The sequence below is a fragment of the Pleurodeles waltl genome, chromosome 5, assembly GCF_031143425.1.
Source record: "Pleurodeles waltl isolate 20211129_DDA chromosome 5, aPleWal1.hap1.20221129, whole genome shotgun sequence".
Lineage (NCBI taxonomy): Eukaryota > Metazoa > Chordata > Amphibia > Caudata > Salamandridae > Pleurodeles > Pleurodeles waltl.
Genome location: NC_090444.1, coordinates 888,984,171 through 888,990,880, shown reverse-complemented (window position 1 = coordinate 888,990,880; position 6,710 = coordinate 888,984,171).

Sequence of the window (6,710 nt, the reverse complement as noted above, 5' to 3'; positions counted from 1 at the left end):
GTTTGTGAACATTTTGAAAGTGCTTTAGGAGGATTTCAATACTTTCGTTAACATTGTCGCATCTAATGAGATGTAGTCTGAATGTAAAGTATTTGTACAGTGACTGAATGAAGAGCTCCTGAGGGATGCTCAGGTATGTGCTCCTTCTCAGACAGTTATGGGAAAGTACAATCAGATAAATACCTTGCTTTAGAAATTTTGCTTGCGAGAATAGGTGTTTGTAAAATGCTATGTGTTCAACAATGTTGCACGTATGTGCCAGATAAGAGCAAGGAGATCAACAAGTATGTAAAAAATATCACTGTTTTATCAAAATGCTAGCAGAGACAGGTGCCTGGGAGGCAATTGGAAAAGGATTCTCTACCATAGGCACTAGGCTTAGCAAGATTGCCAGTGGGCTTTTAAGTGCTATATTGAGGCCCATATTGACAATTGAAGTTTGTGTGATCTGTTTGTTTTCAGTGGTGAAAGGATTCAAGTTGATAAAGGAAAGGAAGGGATATGTTGGAAATAGCCTTTCTGCGGGGTCACCCCCAAACTTTTTGCCTTCCTCCTCTTCTTTTTATGACCTAATTTTTGTTGGCTTTAGTACTCTGGTCACTTTACCACTAATAACCAGTGGTAACGTGCATGTGCTTTCTCCCTAAAAACATGGTAACATTGGCTCATACCCAATTGGCATATTTAATTTACTTGTAAGTCCCTAGTAGAGAGCACTACATGTGCAGAGGGCCTGTAAACTAAATGCTACTAGTGGGCCTGCAGCACTGATTGTGCCCCCCACATAAGTAGCCCCTTAACCATGTCTCAGGCCTGCCATTGCACGGCCTGTGTGTGCAGTTTGACTGCCTCTTCGACTTGGCATTTAAAAGCACTTACCAAGCACTAAACTCTTATTTTTCTACATATGGCACCCCTAAGGTGCCCCCTAGGTAACCCATATGGAACTGTGCTATGTAGGTAAAAGGCAGGACATGTGCCTCTGTGTTTTATATGTCCTGGTAGTGAAAAACTCCTAAATTAGTTTTCCACTACTGTGAGGCCTGCTCCTTTCACAGGGTAGCATCAAGGCTACCCTCATATACTGTTTGAGTGGTAGATTCTGATCAGAAAGGGGTAATCAGGTCATATTTAGCATGGCCAGAATGGTAATAGAAAATCCTGCTTATTGGCGAGGTTGGATTTTGTATTACTCTTTTAGAAATGTCACTTTTAGAAAGTGAGCATTTCTCTGCACCTAAAATCCATCTGTGCCTTACAGCATGTCTCCAATCATCATCTGGGCTAGGCTGGTTGACAGCTCCCTTCTGTATTTGTGGTTGTGTGGGTAGAATGCACAACACGCAATCACACCTGCACTCATCTGCATGCTGAATGGGTCTTCCTGGGATGGAAGAGTGGAGGTCCTGACACTTACATTTCAAAGGCTAGTGGCTTGCCCTCACACAATGGACTGCCAAACCCCCTACTGAGACCCTGCACGCCGGAATTCAACGCAAAGCCCATTGCAGCGTGGAAAGAAACAATGCATTGTCTGTGCCATGTCGGTAAATCCAATGCATTTTTGCCAAGCATCTCCTCCTCTGCGGCCACCATGCGTGGTAATTTAGATGCAAACCAGGTTTTAGAGATTGTGTGGGGTGATATTTAAAAAAAAAACACCACACATCACAGCTACAGTTAACAAAGGGGAGTAATATGATCGATGGGAGCATTCTGAGTTTTTTCGTGGAATGAGTTTCCAATTTCAGACTTATTGCAAACAGAAGACTTGTTATTAGTGAGAAGGACAGAGGAGGGTGGCGGGTGTGAGGGGTTGGTAGAACCCAGGCAATCATCATCCCACTGCATCTCATCCCAAGAAAGGGATAGTATAAACATTGAGGAGATGATACCGCTGGCTTTGGAGAGGGGGGAGATTTTTGGAGGGGGGTGGAGGGGCACTGCATAAGGAAGTAAAAAGTTGGGTATATTGTCATCGTTACCTATTTTGGGTAAACATTCCGCATCTGCATCTGTTTTTGATACTACTACTGTACCAGCTGAATCGTTATTGGAGGTAATGTTCCTAATGCAGAAGACTTTGCAAGCAATCTTGGAAGTACTGACTGTAAACAATAGTTTGAGGAAAGTACATAAAAATCAACAGCAAGGGATAACAGCAGAGTTAAAATGTATTAATAGCACTGTGCCAACCCTAGTACGCCCAGTGCTAGAAAAAAGAGATCAAGAAACAGATACTCGTGATATCCATGATACCCGGGAGTCCAGTAATGAAGGAGGGGAAATAGATAAAATACAGATCTTAGACCAAGCGTCAGTATATGTCTCTAAACAACCAATTCTGGTGATAAAGAGGAATCATAGAAGGGGGAGGAAGGGTTATGGGCTTAATAGTTGTCACTATAAACTTCGCTGTAGGAGGCAAAGTAGGCAATATAAACCAAGGAATGTTGGGAGAAACCTTCTGTAGGGAGCAAGGGAAAGATAGACCAGGCCAATACCCCAAGGATAGAGCAAGGACAAGGGTGGGAAGTTGCAGCCCTAGAGCAAGGGGTCACGCTTCAAAAAGTACCTATCGTACCATACAGAGAAGTTAGAGAAGCTAGCCAGCAAGAAAAAAGGAAGGATGTTATTCATAGAACAGTTGTTGGGATGGAGATGGAAATAATGGAACCTAAGGGCCTTGAGGAAAATAGGGATTGGGAAAGCCCTAGCAGAAGTAAATGTAGGTGGATCTATCTAGCACCATGGGGAAGAGAGATTGGGAGGAAAAAGCGTAGAAAGCTAAAACCTTTGAATCGTACCCGACTCCTAGAAGTAAATGTCCGGTGTCTAAGTCTATGTGAAATTGAGTCAGATGACATAAAGCAAATTGGATTCATATTAAGCACGGAGGGGGAAGAGGTGACTAAAGCACTGTTCTACTCTGAATGCATTAGACGTTTGGTACTGCAAGCAGAGGCGGAATTAGGGAAGGAGGGTATAAGATTAGTACAACAAAGAGAGTTAGGGTGCGAGATTCAAGAAGGGAGGGCCCTTATATGTCATGCAGGATTGTTCCCTAACCAAGTGCAATGTAACTCATTATACAATAACAACCGAAGAAGGTGTGTGGATGGAAACAACGATAGGTTGAGTGTAACTGTTGCTACTGAAAATATTGACCCACAGTGAAGGAATTGTCCTAAGCCCTCTGTATACCCTTGTGATAATTATAAGAGGGGCGAATTAAGTGTCGTAGACCAGGAATTAGGCTCGCCGCACAGCCATTTGATCTTTTCCTGGAACCTGGGAGGTTATACAAAGCATTTAAAACAAGACCTATTTAAAAAAAGAGCTTGGAAAGTACGATATAGTGTGTTTCCAGGAAACTTGGCTGTGCGGCGAACCCGATCCAGTCGAAGGTTTCACAAGACTCTTCAGGGGAGCAACACAGCAAGGGTTAGGTCGTCCATCAGGGCGTCTAATAACCTTAGCCTCAACAAGAATAGAAAATGAGTTTATAGAGATAGAGACTAAATGCCAGTGGCTACTGCAGGCCAGGTGGAGCTCTATAATGCAATTGTGTTGTAGTTTAGCAGCGATTAGATTAAGCATTAGCAGAAGACATCTGTATTTGTAACTATTGTGAACATTTTGCGGAATCCATTTTGTATTCATGGCAGCCAATTTCTCTGTCACATGCTGCCATGTGCTCACCATATGCTCTGTCCTACCTTTCTGTTTACTACTCTTGAAATCTGCCTAGTGACAAGTTATATTTAGCATCTCCCACTTTCGCACATGCTCAGTAAGGTCTGCAGCTGTTAGTCCTTGAAAACTGTTAGCTCCTCCTACCTGTCGACTGTGCATTTTCCACATGACCTTACATGTATACAAGTCTTGCTTCTATAATTGTACCACCTCCTTTTAGCCCCTGCGGTTCAGTGTGCTACTTCAGACATTACGTAAGGGTGCTGTTTGAACTGTAGTACCACCTCATGAGGTTAATAAACTTTGTCTTTTATTTCAGTTCCTTCTTCCTACATGGTCTAAGGACTTTGTGCAGAGAAAGGTGAACCCCTTGCACTAGTAGGCCTTGCTGAGGCTTACTTCAACAATTGGAGGAGCCGTACGATTAATAATAATTCATGTATGTATATATCCGGGGAAAATGTATGATTATGATATTCAGCGGGGTCTGTTTGAGGTAGATCTGGAACTATTAAGTATTGGTGAACCAGGATATCTGGCGCTAATGTTGGGAGATTTTAATCACAAACTTAACCCCAATAGTATTGATAAATTGTATAAGGAATTATTGATAGTTGCACAAATTCCAAATAGCATCTTCCCAAAAGTAGAATGCTCTGCACTTGATTTATTGCTAGTAAGAACATTAGGATCCCAAGGCATGTTCTGTCTAAATGGGTGAATGAAGAAGGACCGCCCAGCAAAACAGACCTTTGGATTAGGCAATCAGACTTGCCCCATTGATTATGCTTTTGTAAACGCGTGGTCCTTTGGAAAAGTGCAGGATTTTGAAGTTAAGCATATAGAGGGTAGTGATCACTGGCCACTTCAATTAACAATACGATCAACTGATAAAAATCAAAGAGAAAAGGCAGTGATAGAACTAGTTGAGTACCCTCGTAGAATAACGACCCGTTTGACAGAAAGTAGTCTAGAAGTACTTCATGAATTGATAGTTAATTATCCAAACTTTCCACTGGAGGAAGATCCAAGAGATGCGTTTAAAGGTTATAATAAGGGCATTGCGTTAATGGTGGATTGCCTAAAAACATAATTAAAAAAACAGCAAGTGGAAGAGATGAAGGGAGAACAATATAAGATTAATAATAGTAAAGCATGGTTTGATTGGGAATATAGGAGTAAAAAGCAAAAGATTCGAAGACTAGAAAGGGAATTTAGGAAAACACCTACTACAGACATAGAAGTGCAGCTATGTCGGGCAAAATTGAGATATAAAACACTCATACGACAAAAGAAACGGAAATATATTAGCAAAAATTGGGACACAATGATTGAAGTGATAAGAACAAAGAATTTTAGGGGATTCCGGCAGTTGATAAGGGAGGGGAAAGTATCAGGAACCATGCGGTGTTTGGTTGGGGAAGAGGATTGGTATAAATATATGTCTATTGTATATGATGGTATTGGCACCGATGAAGGACATAGTGTCATTAGGAAGATGGGTGAGAATATGAGATTAGCTTTTGCCCCACAAAGAATAAAAGAAACTATTGCAGCACTTAAACTAACTAAAGCGGCAGGCCCAGATAATCTCCCAGCTATAATAATACAAAAAATTATGGATTGGTGGTCTACATTTTTTAATGATACATTTGGTAAGATTCTTGATCTCGCCGTTTTCCAGAGAATTGCAAGGGAGCCGTGATAAGACCTATCCATAAGGAGGAAGACCCAACACAACCTAAAAATTATCGGTTGATAAGTTTATTAGATGTAGGTGAAAAGGCATTCACAAAGATATTGCTGGGGTTAATTAAAGACTGGGCAGAGGAAAATGATTTGATACCTATAGAACAAGGCGGATTTAAGGAAGGGCACTCAACAATAGATCACTGATTTAGTTTATGGTCTTTAGCAAAAAAATCTATTGGAATGAGAGGAAGCCTGTACTGCTGTTTTGTGGATTTTCACGCCGCATTTGATCTTGTAGATAGAAATTTGCTATGGAATATGTTAAGACAGTTAGGGATTGAATGGAATTTGTTATATCTCCTTCAGGGCCTGCATTCGCAAAATTGTGCCCAAGTAATTTTAGACACGAGTTGCTCACTGTAAAAAAAGATTCCTACAAAGAATGGTTTGCGCCAAGGTTGCGTGTTGGCACCAATATTATTCACATTAGTTTTGTCAGATTTGCCCGGATTGCTGCAGGAGGTCAAAGGCCTAAACCCAAAAATGGATGGTGTACACATCTCCTGCTCATTATATGCTGACGATTTAGTGATAATGGACATGACGGAGTTAGGTCTACAAAGGAAATTAGAGGTGTTCCACTCTTATTGCCAAAAGAAAAAAATGGTCGTAAATTTAGAAAAAACAAAGATTATGGGGGTCATTACGACATTGGCGGGCGGCTACCGCTGCCGCCAAGCGGTAACCGCCGTGCGACCGCCAATGCGGCCGCACTTCCGCGGCCCCCATTACGACATTCCCGCTGGGCCGGCGGGAATGAGGCCGCAACATAGGAGCCGGCTCCAAATGGAGCCGGCGGTGTTGCGGCCGTGCGACGGGTGCAGTTGCACCCGTTGCGCTTTTCACTGTCTGCTATGCAGACAGTGAAAATCTGGCTGGGGCCCTGTTAGGGGGCCCCTGCACTGCCCATGCCAGTGGCATGGGCAGTGCAGGGGCCCCCAGGGGCCCCCAGGGTCCCCAGGACACCCCTTACCACCAGCCTCTTCCCGGTGGTGCAAACCGCCAGAAACAGGCTGGCGGTAGGGGTGTCATAATCCCCAGGGCAGCGCTGCCCTGGCGGATTATCACCGCGGGGCTAAAATGGCGGGAAACCGCCGGCCCTGGCGGTGCGACCGCGGCGCTACCGCCGCGGTCGTAATAGGCCAGGAAGCACCGCCAGCCTGTTGGCGGTGCTTCCGTCATTTTAGCCCTGGTGGTCTCGAACCGCCAGGGTCAAAATGACCCCCTATTTCAATAGGGAAAATAAAGAGTGATTTTGTTTA